Here is a 17,197-nt window from a genome sequence, read left to right on the forward strand (position 1 = left end):
CTGTGAGAGCTGTCCCTACCAGGGGGTCTCAACCTAGTAACCCTGTAACACAACCACACACACACACACAAACATACACACATGTGTGTGCCTGCGTCATCCTATCAGAGGAGCGACAGACACCTGACTCAGGTGGCTGGTCAATGACTGATCAGATTGTCTTGAGAGCAAGGACTCAGAGACACAGAGACTGCAGCAGTTGGGGCCAGACCCCTGAACCTAAGAGGTCAGTCTTCATTACTGCAGCTCATTTGACTTGGTTTCTGTTCCTGTTCAAAGGAGCTCTGAGTACTCAGAATAAAGATTTGATGGGATCTGGCACCCAGCCTGCGATCTCTGCAGCTTGGTTTCTTTCCAACATCCCATTGTACTGAATCCTAGAGGCCTCCCAGATCTGCACACATGGTTCCCAAAATGATGAAAACTGCCAGAAAACTACCCTTTTCTTTTTCTCATCCTGCATAGCTGCCCAGCAGATCCCTAGTCTCTAAGAGTCAGCTCCCATCCCATTTTCATGCTACCAGAATCTGGCCTCTGTTCCAGCACTGGTCATAGTGTATTGTATGTATCTGTTATTTGCCTGTTTTTCATGAAACTGCAAGCTTTTGGGGAGAAGAACAGTGTATCTTCTCATCCGCATTCCTTAGAGTCTACGTAACAATTAGCATGGAAGGTACTCCAAAAAATCCTTAAGAATAAAGTAATGAAGGATTCCCAAACTTGTATTTTAATGACCCATTTCCATTATTTCTATGACAGAAATCAGGCTGGGAGGACAAGGAATTTGGCCACTGTACAAACCAGTGGATACCACATCAATCACTTGATACATGACCAAGTCAAAAGGATGCAATTTCATGTAGTGCTTATGTGCTCAGAGACTGGATTCGGGCAGCTCTGGTTCACTCCCAGCGCAGCCACTTCATTAACCACGTTACAAAAATTTTCCAAGCTATGTTTTCCTATTGTGTAAGATGAGGTTGATAACCCATGACCATGCTTTGTAGAGTCATGATGAAAATGAATGAAACAGCATGTGTATAACAGCTTAGTCTTTGGCGTGTAGAAAACAATGAACTTATTGCAGAGATTTATTATTAAGAACGCTCTTTCAGTTCTTTAGTACTTTGTTCCAGTTGGTGCTAGGCCCATCAACATACTCGCAATAGAATTTCCCAAGCTCATAAAATCTAGTTGCAGGAAAAGACCTGATTGACTAGAAGTCCTGGCCTAAGGTTAGCCTCACCTGCTTAATCTGTCAGTGGCACACACAGATGGTAACAACTATATTTGGTAACTTTTATCTTTAGTAACTGGCAAAAATTTGGCAATACTTCCTAAGTTACGTAGACATTCCAAAAAGAAAGATAAGCTTCAATTAGTAATGATTTAATCAGGAAGTCACTGAGGGGATAGCTCTGCAAGGTCATGCCCAGAAAACCTTCATGGGTGATATTTACTAGTGAATTAATGTGGCCCAGAACTTGACCTCAAGGCACAGCTCACCATTCTCAGGACCTCAGAGACAGATGCACATGAATTAAAATCCACGTGAGTACAAGTTATCACTCAAACATCAATTTTTAAATTAAGACATTCCTCTCCCCTAAATAAATCCTCACTATCAGTGTATTCCATCCCAGTTGTCGAGCTATGTGGGAACAGAAATCATAAAGTGGGTAGAACAGAGTCAAAAGGAGAAAGAAATTTAAATTATTTTACAAAAATCCTCTTAGCTCACATTGCTCCCTCGTCATTCATTCCACAAACATGGACTGCCCACTACATGCTGGGAACTGTTCTAGATAGTTGTTGTGCAATATAGTGGTGGATAAGATAGTTGGGAAAGCATAAATAATCACACAAATGCATTTATAATTAGAAATTGTTTTGAAAGGAAAAAAAGAGGATGCTATGCAAGAGATTATCAAGGGAGTCCTAAATCAGATTTTGTAGTATCTGACATGTAAAATTAGACTGAAGAGTTAGCAGATGCTGGGAGAAGTGGGGAAGAGAAGGGTTGTGGAGGGCAAAGAATTCCAAGCAGAGAGAAAAATGTGGGGCAGGAAACCAGGCAGCCATTGGGGCTGGGGTGCACTTAGAAGGGGAGAAAGGTACAGGCCAAAGATGAAGAGAGAAGCAGGAGCCACTGATGTGTTATAAGCAGAGAGGGAACATGAGCCCAACAGCATTTTATTTATTTATTTGTTTATTTTTTAGAGATAGGCTCTCACTATGTTGCCCAGGCTGGTATCAAACTCCTGATCTCAAGCCATCCTCCTGCCTCAGCCTCCCAAAGTGCTGGGATTACAGGCGTGAGCCACTGTGCAGTCCAATTAGTGTTTTTTAAGTGATCACTCACTCCATGGATTGAAGTAGAATGGATGAATGTGGGGAGGCCAGTTAGGAGACTAACACAACAATCCTCCAGGTAAGGGAGATCGTGACACAGACAAAGGTTATGGTGGCAAGAAATACTGAGTAGGTAAAAATATATCTTGATGATGCATCAAAAGGAAAAGAAAGGGGAGGGTTCAAATCTGAGAACCAAATTCTGATTTGAGCAACTGGGCTCATGGAGGTGCCATTTTCTGAGTTGAGGAAATGTAGGGGAGAGGCAGATTTGGGGAGGATATCGTGAAGGGATGAAGAAGAGTTCTAGACATGTTTATGACAATCTTATGGAAATTTAGATCGATAGATGAGATAAATGAAAAAAATTGAAAGAGAGATTTGAGTCAGAAAAGAGATTTGGATTAGAACTATAAATCTGGGGAATCATCAGTGTGAATGAGATCACTATGCGACAAAGTGAAAAGGCAATAAATAAGCTCTCAGCAACTCTACCATTTAGAGGTTGGGGGGACAGTAGCAATTAGTAGATGAAAGACAAGTAGTGGCCAGAGAACTCAGAAAAAAAACCAGGGAGTGAAGAAATTCAAGAAAAGAGAACACTTTTTTTTTTTTTTGAGACAGAGTCTCACTATGTCGCCCTGGGTAGAGTGAGGTGGCATCACAGCTCACAGCAACCTCAAACTCTTGGGCTTAAGCGATTCTCATGCCTCAGCCTCCCAAGTAGCTGAGACTACAGGCACCTGCCACAATGCCTGGCTATTTTTGTTGTAGTTGTCTTTGTTGTTTAGCTGGCCCAGGCTGGTTGGAACCGCCAGTCTCGGTATATGTGGCCGGCGCCCTAACCACTAAATTGTGAGCACCAAGCCAGAACACTTTCCCTAAGGTAGAGCCTCAACCATGGGAATGAAATTCTCAGCATCCTGGTCTAGACTTCTCCCTGCCTTGAGCAGGATACAGATCAGCTGGTTCCCCTGCTTCTGATACAGATCAGATCTATACTGGTCCCCCTGCTTCTGTGCCATATTTGCAGTCCAAACTCTACATTGAAATCTTCTTGGATTAATATCAAGACTATGAAATACAAAGAAGATTTTGAATCTCAGATATTAAAAGGTACATTTCTTCCCCCTCCCCAAAAAAAGAACAAAAGAAAGCCTCTTCTTTCTCCAGATAAGCTAGTGCCATTGGCCAATGCCACACATTGGCGTGTGACTCACCATGCCTATTAGCACACATCCCATTAATACACTTTGAACACCAAACTGAAGGAAACTTTTCAACAGGTCAAGGAACTTTTCAACTGTTAAGGAGGCCGGGGCTGGTGAGAATAATAATTAACTCTCAAGAGGACAATCAAATTTGTCTCATTTCCAAGTTCTTAGCGAACCTCAGAAAATGATTTATTCAGAAACACTTGGTACTCTAAGTAAGAGACAAATATAGATAAGGGCCAAAAAAAGAGAAGAGAGCAAAATAATTTTTCTGGAGTTTCTTTCTGCTCAGATGTGCTATGGTTGAAAAAAAAAATCAGCAGGCTTGACTCTGACAGTAAGTTATTTATATAACTTTTGGAAAATCTCTTAGTGGCCCTTACCCTTAATTTCCTCATCTATAAAACTAAGAAACCGAACTCGTTGTTGTGCAACCTTCTTTCCAAGTTTTATGGCCCGTAACTATAAAACGATATGATGATTTCAACTTAGCTCAAACAAAAGTTTGATCTTCAAACTGATCAGAATGTGGGAAGGTTCTGGTGGATTCAGGGCTGATGATTTGCACCAATACTTATCAACCACAAACCATCACTTGACATAGTAGGAAAAATGTTAAGTAAGGCAAAAAGTGTCACTTAATTTTTAGCTTTTGTCAGATGAGCATTTCCTTAATAACAGTCATCTGAGGTTTTCAACCACAGGGTGCTCCTTACTCTAAGGATTTTAAATACACGGTCTCTCTAGGAAACTGGTGCTGAAACAGAGAAAAAAGGAAGGGAGACTAGAAGAAAGGGATGGGAGGAGAGAAGTAAAAACATGAAACAGAATTTGTTCTTTTATCTAGAACAAGTGGTTTCAATGAGAGAAGAGCGTTCTCTCTGATCATACCATAGCAAAACTTTGCTGCTCTTAGGAAAAGAAAAGACTACCAAAAAAAAAAAAAAAAAAAAGCTATGTCTTTGTAATAAAAAGTTGTTGAGTGAGGTTAGAGGTGGTGGCATTTTTTTGCTTCACACATAATGGGCTTGATGAAAAAGAATTGAAACTATTATAACAACAGGGTAAGTGAATGCCAATTATATCTGCAAACTGAAAGATGTGATTCCACAAGACTGGTGTACAAAGGTCATGCACCTGTTACTTATATAAACTACACATGCATTTGTGGCTTTTAGATGCAGTTTTTTTATTCTAAAGGGGATGTCTATATAGGAAATGAGACTCGGATGGGTGATAGATATTTTTGTTTAAGCTGCCTTCGCTTAGGCTGGGGCTGGTGGCTCATGCCTGTAATCCCAGCACTCTGGGAGGCCTACGCAGGTGGATCGCCCAAGCTCAGGAGTTGGAGACCAGCCTGAGCAAGAGCAAGACCCTGTCTCTAAAAATAGCCGGGCGTTGTGGTGAGCGTCTGTGGTCTCAGCTACTCAGGAAGCTGAGGCAAGAGGATCCCTTGATTCCAAGAGTTTGAGGTTGCTGTGAGCTAGGCCGATGCCATGGCACTCTAGACTGGACAACAGAGTGAGACTCTGTCTAAAAAAAGAAAAAAGATTACCTTATCTTAGACACTCAGATGAGTGATATCTGTGAAGCAAGAATATAAACTTACCTAAATGATACCGCTGATGTGGAAAACATCTGTGGAATTCTTTTGGAGTAAAAATATCCATCGCATTTCTGAACCTCTGTTACCAAATTCTCCGTTCCTAGGACAATCAGTGTTATCAATTTTATGTACCTTTTCAGAAACATAAAAACGAATGCATTTATGTGCATATAAATATAATTATAACACATATACACGTGTTCCTCTCACTTTTTAAAAAGTGCAAACAAGAGCTTGCAATAACCTTTGCCTTTTCCAGTTAGTAATATTGTGGAAATCTTTTTTTTTTTTTTTAAATAAATACGTAACATTCTTTTTGTGGATACATAGTATTGAATTGTATAGTTGTATGCAATATTTCACCAGTGCCCTATGGATGGACATTTAAATTATTTTTAATATTTGCTATTAAAAGCGATGTCTCAGTAAATGAGTTTGAAAACACATCATTTCACACATTTGGGTATATTTGTAAGCAATCCTTCCCAGGAGATAAATAACTAGGTCAAAGATACGTACACTTGTAATTTTATTAGGAAGTACTTTTCAGTTTGCTCTTTTTTGCAGATGTTTGGTTAAGTAATGCATACACATGTTCCAAAATTTATAATTTACCCAAAGGTGATAATACACCTCATGTTCCTTCCTTACACCCAGAAGCAACCACTGTGACCCACTTCTTGTGTATCTTTCCAAACAATATTCTATGCATACATGTATCCATAATATAAAAGTAATCACATATGTATCTATAGAAGAATGAAACTTACCTGACAGAACGTGGTTTTCTTCTGCCACCGTCTCTGCGGATCAGAAGACTTTTGCCAAGAGCGCATCATAGATGATCATAAATATTCACGTGAGGAACAGCTTCTGTACCATCTCATTCCTTATCAGCCACCATCAACATTGAGGGTCTCATTAAGAAAGCAGTGGTTTCGGGCAGCGCCTGTGGCTCAGTCGGTAAGGCACCAGCCCCATATATTGAGGGTGGCGGGTTCAAACCCGGCCCTGGCCAAACTGCAACCAAAAAATAGCCGGGCGTTGTGGTGGGCGCCTGTAGTCCCAGCTACTCGGGAGGCTGAGGCAAGAGAATCGCTGAAGCCCAGGAGTTGGAGGTTGCTGTGAGCTGTGTGAGGCCACAGCACTCTACTGAGGGCCATAAAGTGAGACTCTGTCTCTACAAAAAAAATAAAATAAAAAAAAGAAAGCAGTGGTTTCATGGACTTTCAATGTGTCTATGTTTCCATTCTAGATGGAGGAGAGGCCAGGGATATGGGACCCTGCCCTGTCCTTGGCCATACCATGCTGAATTTTCCATTCTGGATTCATTACCAATCATCCAAGATCTGCTTTCAGCATTCCAGAGATGGGTCTGCATTGGACCCCATAGCTTCCTCTGTTGTGTGTTTTCATTGATTGTCTTCTTCAGTAAGAGGAGACATGTTGGATTGCAGGCAGCACACAGAGAGGACCTCCCTTAATACACAATAGAATCTCCTCCATTCACTTTCATCTGTCTGTCAAACCATACACTTCTTGCCTGAGTCCTTTGCTTTCATACATCTTGCTAAAAACCATAAGGTGTGGTCCAGTGGGCCTGCCACAGTATTCTGAGTTTTTGCAACCAGTTTCCCCTAAAAAGAATAGATAGCCTTATGGCTTCCCTTCTATGACAGGGCAAGTGTGACAATTTTACCAAATGTTTTGCCATAGAATAACAGTGATCAAAGCTTTCCAGAAGGCCTACTACTCTCTTCCTATCACCAATACCTTACCTCGTTCAATGACTATTATGAGGAATTGATCTTTTCTCAGATGCAGAAACCCTAACAAGTCTTACCTTTCATAGGATTCTGTTCCAAGGATGCCACATGGCTATCGTACCACTAAGTTGACATATTAACCACGGTTTGCCATTGTGTGTGTGCCCAACGCCCCGGAGTCATCAATAGAGTTCATCAAGACAAAGTTAACTGTCCAAGTCAAAGTTTCACTTAACCAAGCAAAACACAAAACAGAGAGACCTAGAGCTGTCTACTTTCCTTTCTGTTCCCTGGCTTTTCTGAAGGAAATAGGGAGGACAACCCAAAACTTAAGCTTATGCAGTTCCCACCCATGAGCTGTGCTGTTTTGGACTAATGCAGGTTCCTTTTATCTTTATTGGCTTTGAGGAGACAATTTTTTTCCTGGATAAGCTTGATGGCTCAACACAGCCAAAGCCAGCAGGCTTGGCTTTAGGCCCAGAGCACCCTGGAGGCCATATGTGGTTTAATCTGGACAAATGCTTTAAAATAAATTCCCTGGCTTTTTTTCAAAATTATTGAGATGACGGGCAGCTGCCACCCACATACTAAGATGATGTCCAGCACTGATGAGCGAGTGTCTTATAGGTTCAGATGATATAAACAGTGAGATTCGTGGGCTGGGCTTTAAATTATAACATTATTTTAGAATTTGGATCACCCTATTAATGTAGTTCTTTTGTAACATACCCAAAGTTTTTTTTAAAGATGGCTTCAGCACACCCTTGAGGGAATTAAAATACAGTAATAAATCCTAAAAGATTGTTTTTTCTAAGTATATTTTATAACATAAAAAATAAAGAATGTGGGCGGCGCCTGTGGCTCCGTGAGTAGGGTGCTGGCCCCATATACGGAGGGTGGCGGGTTCAAACCCAGCCCCGGCCAAACTGCAACCAAAAAATAGCTGGGTGTTATTGCGGGTGCCTATCGTGTAAGCCCAAGAGCTGGAGGTTGCTGTGAGTCCTGTAACGTCATGGCACTCTACTGAGGGCGGTAAAGTGAGACTCTGTCTCTACAAAAAAAAAAAGAAAAAAATTAATTAAATAAATAAATAAAATAAAGAATGTGCCAAAATTCTAAGTCCTCAAAATTTCCAGTTATTTCAGTATTAGCCAAATCGATGATAATTGACCCTTACACTCTTTTAAAAGTAAAAAAAGGAAATATTCTCAGAAAATGGAAATATAAGCCAAGTGCCTTAAACTTAACCAGAATAGTCCTCTTTGTAAAAGATGCATTATTCTATCATCTTTGTATGACTTCTAAAGCTCATAAGATATAAGTATATTTTAACTATTATCCGGAATTGAGTGTTCATTTCCTTTTTTTTTTTTTTAAGAACTGACATTTCCTTTTTTAAAAAGAACTCTGGTATTTTTCATGTCAACAGAATTAAATTATAGTGAGTGCGTTTTTTAGCCTGACATTTTGTTATTACAATCCTTTTAATACATAAAAGGTTAATGTATTGCTAATTTTCTTACATTCATTTTTAAATGAATTTTTAAATGTGACTTTTAAGTCACATTAGAATTCAAATGTTCTAGACAGTTTATTCAAATGTTTAAGAGAAAACTAATTCTAAAATTATTGTATTTACTAATTTTTTTTCCTGAGGATATAATCTTATATTTATTGTCAATGTACACACATATAGTTCAGTAGATTTAGACATATAAATATAATCTGTTTGAAATAGATTGTGTTTGAAAACAAAATAACATAAAACATTTATAAGTCTACTAAAATGCATGACTCATCGCTTCTCGGCCTTTTGGCCAAGATCAAGTGTAAAATGCATGACTCTACATCTATACAAAACAGATATATTCTTTTTTTTTTTTTTTACACTGATTGCATTTGTTAGGTAAAGTCCCTCTTACAATCCTGTCTTGCCCCCAAAAGGTGTGGCACACACCAAAGCCCCCCCCCAGCTCTTCCTTTCCCCACCCCTCCCCCCTTCTTTTACTAACTAATATTTTTCTGGAGATCTTTCTTTTTTTTTTTTTTTTTTTTTTTTGGCCGGGGCTGGGTTTGAACCTGCCACCTCCAGCATATGGGACCGGCACCCTACTCACTGAGCCACAGGTGCCGCCCTTTTCTGGAGATCTTAAGGAGTTTGATTCTAACCCTCCCGGCCTCCACACATCAAATTTCTGCTTATATATTCAAACAAGATCATACTTTGCTTATTCATCTTTTTTACATGTATGTATATGATTAGATCTAAAATGTCATCATACAAAGTTTATCATCATTTTTGATATGCCACTAAGAAAAAAATAATCTCTAACAATTAAACTCTCACGATGCTTCCTTATCACCTCGAATTTTTGTTTTATACTTGTTGAAAGAGCTCTTTTTGACTTCAATTTTTTTCATATAGTCTGTATGTGAAAAGATTAAGTAATCTCCCCCCCAACCCTTATTTGTGGTTTTGCTTTCCAGGCAACCATAGTTTGAAAATATTAAATGGAAAATTCCAGAAATAAACAACCCGTAAGTTTAAATGGCACACAGTTCAGTAGCATCTATGGATAGTCTTGGAACGTGTCCCCTGCAAAAGGGGGCCTTTCTGTAATCCTAAAATGTCTTTATATTCACAGCTGAACTCATCTTCATCACTTTGCCATTTAGAATTTTTGGTGCCCACCTGGCTTATTGTACCCTCAAAGAATCCCCAACAATAAAAAAAAAAAAAAAAAGAATTTTTGGTGCCCAATATTTTCTGTGCCATGATCAAGAGGACCCCAACACTGTCTCGGGATTTTATTCCAAGCAACTTGGAAAGTACTGTTCTTTCCTTCCAGGATAAGCATGTCCTTCAACTAATAACAAATTTTGCCACTCTGCTTTCTTTCTGTGTACATGAACTTTTCATGTCCAGGACGAATAGGACTGTAATCTTTTGTAAGACATTTTAAATGTCAGTTAAACTCAACGTACGTAGAGCCAGCAATGTACAAAACTCAGCTGAACAGATGATGACCAAATTTGCACCTGTGGGTGTAATGTTACTTACATCACAACTACCACCTGCTTGTTAGCGACTGTGACATACATACTGACATACATTTCCCCATTAATTATTAATTCTAAGGCAGCTGATTTCAGAGATGTTCAAATGTAGAAACTGTGTATCTTTTTTTTTGGCCCGAGCGGGGTTTGAACCCACCACCGCTGGTATATGGGGCCAACATCCTACTCCTTTGAGCCACAGGAGCCGCCCAAAACTGTGTATCTTAAAATAATGGAATACGATGCTGACTCTTCTACCCACGTGCACTTGTAAATGTCATCTCTCTTTTTTTATTTTTATTTTTTGGAGTTTTTGGCCAGGGCTGAGCCTGAACCCGCCACCTCTGGCACATGGGGCCGGCGCCCTACTCCTTTGTGCCACAGGCACTGCCCAATGTCATCTCTCTTAAACCTAGCCCAAGGCTGCTGGGCACCCATAGTTCAGTGATTACCGTGCCAGCCCCGTGCACCAGGGGTGGTGGGCTTGAATCGGCCTAGGCCTGCTAAACAAAAATAAATAAATAAATAAAACCTAGCTCAATGGCTTGGCATCCATAGCTCCGTGGTTAGGGCGCTGGCCACAGACACCCAGGCTGGTAGGTTTGAACCTGGCCTGGGCCTGCTAAACAACAAAGACAACTGCAACAAAAAAATAGCCCAGTGTTGTGGTGGGTGCCTCTGGTCCCAGCTACTTAGGAGGCTGAGGCAAGAGTATCGCTTAAGCCCAAGAGTTTGAGGTTGCTGTGAGCTGTGAGTGACACCATGGCACTCTACCAAGGTGACATAGTGAGACTCTGTCTCAAAAATAAAATAAAAGAAAATAAAACCTAGCTCAAGTCCAGCTGGTTGTGCAAGCCTTCCATAGCTATACTTGCATTTGACACTTAGAATTTATCACTTAGAATTTTTGTTTTATACTCATTGAAGGAGCTCTTTTTGACTTAAGACAATTTTTTTCAGGTATTCTATATACATGAAAAGATTAAAGATAAAGCACAGTAGTCCCCCCTTATCTGTGGTTTTGCTTTCCAGTCAACCACAGTTTGAAAACATTAAATGCAAAATTCCAGAATTTCCATTCACAGAATCCTGCTTATCTACTTAGGCAGCTCTCTGCTTCAGAAGAAATCCTTATGAACCAGGATGTGAGAATCCTCCATGAGGCATGGCAGGGTGGCTCATGTCTGTAACCCCAACACGCTAAGAGCATTGCTTGAGGACAGGTGTTCGAGGCTGCAGTGAGCTATGATTGTGCTACTGTGCTCTAGCCTGAGTGACAGAGCGAGATTCTGTCGCTGTAAAAAGGAGAGAGAAAAGGAAATATTCTTTGACTTTGCTTAGCAGGGCTTTCAGCCGAGAGCTGGGGTAGTTCCATCTTAGGAAATTAGAGCTGAATAAAAAAACAGAGGGCATCAAAGCACCCTCTTTAATGACTTGTTTAATAAACTTATAATGTGCTTGTTGGATGGGCAAACTTCTTTTTTTAATTTCTTTTTTTTATTTAAAATTAATATGAGGGCACACATTTTTAAATTACATTGTTCTCACTTCCAAGGTAAAGTTCCAGTTGTAAAAGAGCCCCTCACACAGGGGCTGTGATGCACTCCCATGCATTGTGCCCTTAGGTGACATCCTGCCCAATGCCCTCCCTTCTTCTGCCAATCATCCTCCCTCGTTCCCCTCCCCCACCCCTGTACTAGACTATATTTGTTTTATTGTTCATATGAGTGTGTAATATATTGTTAATATATTGTTTATATATTGTTTGCATATTAGTATCAAGTACATTGGATATTTATTTTTCCATTCTTAAGATACTTTACTAAGAAGAATGTGTTTCAACTCCATCCAGGTAAACATAAAAGATGTAAAGTCTCCATCTTTTCTTACGGTTGAATAGTATTCCATGGTATATATAAACACCACAATTGTTGATCCATTCATGGGTTGACAGGCATTTGGGTTCCTTCCATGACTGGCTATGAATTGAGCTGCAATAAACATTCTTATGCAAAAGTCAAGAGATTGAACAGAAACTTCTCCAAAGACAACAGAGGAGTAGCCAACAAACACGTGAAAAAATGCTCATCGGGCGGCGCCTGTGGCTCAGTGAGTAGGGCGCCGGCCCCATATGCTGAGGGTGGCGGTTCAAATCCAGCCCGGGCCAAACTGCAACAAAAAAATAGCCAGGCGTTGTGGCGGGTGCCTGTAGTCCCAGCTGCTCGGGAGGCTGAGGCAAGAGAATCGTGTAAGTCCAAGAGTTAGAGGTTGCTGTGAGCTGTGTGATGCCACGGCACTCTACCCAAGGGCGGTACAGTGAGACTCTGTCTCTACAAAAAAAAAAGAAAAGAAAAGAAAAAATGCTCATCATCTTAAATCATCAGAGAAATGCAAATCACAATCACTCTGAGATATCGCCTAACTCCAGTAAGATTAGCCCACATCGCATTGTCCCAAATCTGCAGATGCTGGCGTGGATGTGGAGAAAAGGGAACACTTCCACACTGCTGATGGGATTGCAAACTAATGCAGCCTTTTTTTGGAGAGAAGTATGGAGAATGCTCAAAGAACTGAAAGCCAATCTTCCATTTGATCCCACAATCCCATTACTAGGTATCTACACAGAAAAACACACTTCTTGAAGGAAATATTTTTCCCATACCTTCCCGACTAACACCTGCCTATTTAAGGGAGTGTTTAAATATGCAGTCAGCTGAACTTGACTCCCAACCGATGCTTAATCTGTGTAGCTCAGACATTTCTGTGCAAAGTTACTATAGTGGTGCTCCTTCCCTTTAATGGGGAAAAAGTTTTGTTCCTACGGTAACTGTTTCAGGACAGTGCATACTTACCATACTTCAAAAATATGCAGCCCATCCTATGGGAATAGACATCATCTTGAAAAGATTTTCTTCCCCTTCAATAAACACATTGATTTTTTTTTCTTTTTGCCTGATTTCAGAATAAAATCAAACTTTGTTTGTAAGAATTACTAAGGAAGAGCTTCAGGAAATGAGAACCACGAATGGGCCTGGTCCCTTGCAGCTGTCATGGGAAAGCAACAACATAGGCCTCAAGTGGTTTCTGGGAACCCAAGCCCAGTCCCTCTATGTCTGTATTTCTCTCAGACTCTTCGTATTTTCCACGCATCATGAGGTTTGCTGTGTTTGCGATGTTGCTATGCAAAACGATATAAAAATGTGGGGTTTTTTTTCTCCTAAGGCAATCAAGTTTAGCGGATGCAAGTTTAAGATGATGCAAAAGTTTCTTAGAAAAGTTTTAGAATTCCTTGGGGAATGGTATGACACGTATTCGTGATAAGAAAGGATAAATGCTGATAAACGCCTAAAATGTCATTTCACGTGATAAACATGCATCGCTTCTAGGGGCTTGGTAACTATTGATGGCACTTAAGAAGCAGTTTTGAAAAATGCTCTTATTGGGCGACTCCTGTGGCTCAGTGAGTAGGGCACTGGCACCGGATACTGAGGGTGGCGGAATCAAACCCTGCCCCAGCCAAACTGCAACTGACAGCCACGGCACTCTACCGAGGGCAACAAAGTGAGACTCTGTCTCTAAAAAAAAAAGAAAGAAAAATGCTCTTATTTATATTTTTACAAACAAGATGCTCCCTTCAACTTTTTTCTTCAAATCCACTGGTCTCTATGATTTTTTTTCCTTTAAAAATTATAGGCTGGCTTGGCACCTGTGGCTCAAGCAGCTAAGGCGCTAGCCACATACACCTGAGCTGGCGGGTTCAAATCCAGTCTGGGCCTGCCAAACAACAATGGCTGCAACCAAAAAAAACAAACAAACAAACAAAAAAAATAGCTGGGCCTTGTGGCGGGCGCCTGTAGTCCCAGCTACTTGGGAGGCATAGGCAAGAGAATCACTTGAGCCCAGCAGTTGGAGGTTGCTGTGAGCTGTGATGTCACGGCACTCTACCCAGGGCAACAGCTCGAGGCTCTGTCTCAAAAAAAAAAAAAAATTATATGCTACAATCTTATTAAAGCAAAGAAATAAATACACCCAAACTATAACTTGTAGTATTTGTTAGAGAAGTGAAAATCTTCTTGTTCATTTTCTATTCTTTTTGTATGAATCTCCCTGCAGAGCTTAGAGAAAAAGATCTATGAATTCTGTAGTTCTGTGATAGATGTGGCAAAGAAGAGTTATGAAACATGCTCATAGTATCTTAAGCATGTAACTGCCATCCTCGGCAAACTTTTTTTTTTTTTTTTTTTGTAGAGACAGAGTCTCACTGTACCACCCTCAGGTAGAGTGCCGTGGCGTCACATGGCTCACAGCAACCTCTAACTCTTGGGCTTACGCGATTCTCTTGCCTCAGCCTCCCGAGCAGCTGGGACTACAGGCGCCCGCCACAACACCCGGCTATTTTTTTGTTGCAGTTTGGCCGGGGCTGGGTTTGAACCCCCCACCCTCGGCATATGAGGCCGGCGCCCTACTCACTGAGCCACAGGCACTGCCCTCTTGGCAAACATTTTTTAATGTTTTAATCTAAAACATTAAGACTTTTAAATTTTTATTTATTTATTTATTTGAGACAGAGTCTCACTCTGTCACCCTGGGTACAGTGCTGTGGCATCATACCTCACAGCAACCTCGAACTCTTGGGCTCAGAGCGATTCTCTTGCCTCAGCCTCCCTGGTCGCTGAGGCTACAGGCGCCTGCTACAATGCCTGGCTATTTTTAGAAATGGGGTCTCACTCTTGCTCAAGCTGGTCTCGAACTCCTGAGGTGAGGTAATCCACCCGCCTTGGCCTCCCAGAGTGCTTGTACTCTCACATTATAGGCGTAAGCCACCTCATCCAGCCTTCAAATCTTTAAAAAAAAAAAGTACTGACTTATTGGCGGTGCCTGTGGCTCAGTTGGTAAGGCGCCAGCCCCATATACCGAGGGTGGCAGGTTCAAACCTGGCCCTGGCCAAACTGCAACCAAAAAATAGCTGGGCGTTGTGGCAGGCGCCTGTAGTCCCAGCTACTCGGGAGGCTGAGGCAAGAGAATCACTTAAGCCCAGGAGTTGGAGGTTGCTGTGAGCTGTGTGAGACCACAGCACTCTACCGAGGGCCATAAAGTGAGACTGTCTCTACAAAAAAAAAAAAAAGTACTGACTTACTACATTTCCTTATATTTTTAGGTTGTGGATAATTTCTTTTAGTCTTGGCTGTGTTGACCCATAATGATTTGTCCAGCTGAGATATACATGCATACATATATGTGTGTGTGTGTATACAGGGTGGACATAAACTTGGTAACCCTGTATGTACTATATATATATATATATATACACACACATCTGTATGTGTATATAAAATGTATACATATATGTATATGTGTCTATATATAGAATACATATATACATGTATGTGTACGTATAGGAGGTTGCATGTATATACAGGTGTACATAAAGTTCATGTGCAATTGACTATGTTAAACTATTTTAAATTGCACATGAACTTTATCAACACCCTGGATATACCACACAATACACACACACATGCACGCAGACACAGGTGTTACTGCTATCCAAGTAAGGTCAGAAAGGTCAAAAAAGAAGCTGCAGATGCTGGCGTGGATGTGGAGAGAAGGGAACACTTTTACACTGCTGGTGGGACCGCAAACTAAGACAACCTTTTTGGAAGAAATATGGAGAATCCTCAAAGAACTCAAATTAGACCTCTCATTTTATCCTGCAATCCCATTACTAGAAAAAAAGTCCTTTTATCATAAGGACATTTGCACTAGACTGTTTATTGCAGCTCAGTTAACAATCGTCAAAATGTGGAAATAACCTTAATGCCCACGAACCCAGGAATGCATTAACAAGCTGTGGTATGTGTTTACCATAGAATACTATTCAGCCATTAAAAAGGATGGAGACTTCACATCTTTTGTATTAACCTGGATGGAGGTGGAACACGTTCTTCTTAGTAAAGCATCACAAGAATGGAGAAGCAAGAATCCAACATACTCAATTCTGATATGAAGGCAGTAGATGAGCTAATACAAGGGGTGGGGGAGGAGAATAAGGGAGCAGGGAGAGGAGAGGAGGGAGGGGGAGGGGGTCACAGTGTACGGCACACCTCTTGCGGGTGGGACACAATTATAAGAGGAACTTTATTTAACAAATGCAATCAGTGTAACCTAATTCTTTGTACCTTCAATGAATCCCAAACAATAAAAGGAGGGCAAAGAAAGAGGGTCCAGGATCAGCATGAGACCACTGAAATGTCTCTTGTAAAATCTGTCCAAGAACCTAAACATAGAATTTAGCAACGAGTAATGCAATGAGAACTATAAGGCTTAACCAAAAGAAACAAAAGAACTACACCGTTCATAACCCACCTCCATCGTGAGTATTTAGCTCATTTGCAGAGATGTTCTCATTGTAAGAGCCAAAGCCTTTCATCGTTTCTGGCATAGCATCCATTAAAGGCAGGCCAGGTGGTATCAGCTGCAAGTAGTGAAAGAAACCACAAGGTCTCATTATGCAGAGTAGCCACAGAAAATGGGCAGCCCAGACCAGCGCGATCTGTCTCTGCCGCTCTTTGGTGTGCAGACACACACACAGAGAAAAAGAAAACTCAGAAGCTCTGAATCTGCGGAAGCAGAAATTGAACCTAGTACCCATGGAATCTGGAATCTTCCTGGCCTGTTATAATGAGCAGAGTGACGGGTCTTGCTCATAATTGACAGTAAGTCTGCTTACTAAATTGGGTAAAAATAAATAACTACATTATTCTGACTTCTCAAGGCCACGAATGGCCAATAAAATTAAAAACAGAGACATCGCCATATTTCTTCCTCTGTCATAGGAGTTAACAGCAAACGTGCATAGCACTTACTAGGGTCTGTGTTATCCTCGGTGGCTAAGCTAATTTTCTTTCGTCCTCATAATAACACGATAAGTATGATTATCATCCTTCCTTACTGGCAGGGAAACTGAGGCCCAGGGAAATTAGGTCATTGTCCAAGATCTCACCATGAATGGTTGGCAGAAGTGTCCACAAATAAAGGCACACACTCAGGCACCTGAAGGGCCCCTAAATCTGAGCAAGATTTCACTTCGTCTCCAGCATCCTTCTTGCACCAGATTCCATCTACTTGAATCTCTGCCAAGGTGGACTGATGCCTTCTAACGGACAGACTGCGTAAGGGAATGACAGAAAGGAAACTGGGGG

Source organism: Nycticebus coucang, chromosome 20 (assembly GCF_027406575.1).
Source record: "Nycticebus coucang isolate mNycCou1 chromosome 20, mNycCou1.pri, whole genome shotgun sequence".
Taxonomy (NCBI): domain Eukaryota; kingdom Metazoa; phylum Chordata; class Mammalia; order Primates; family Lorisidae; genus Nycticebus; species Nycticebus coucang.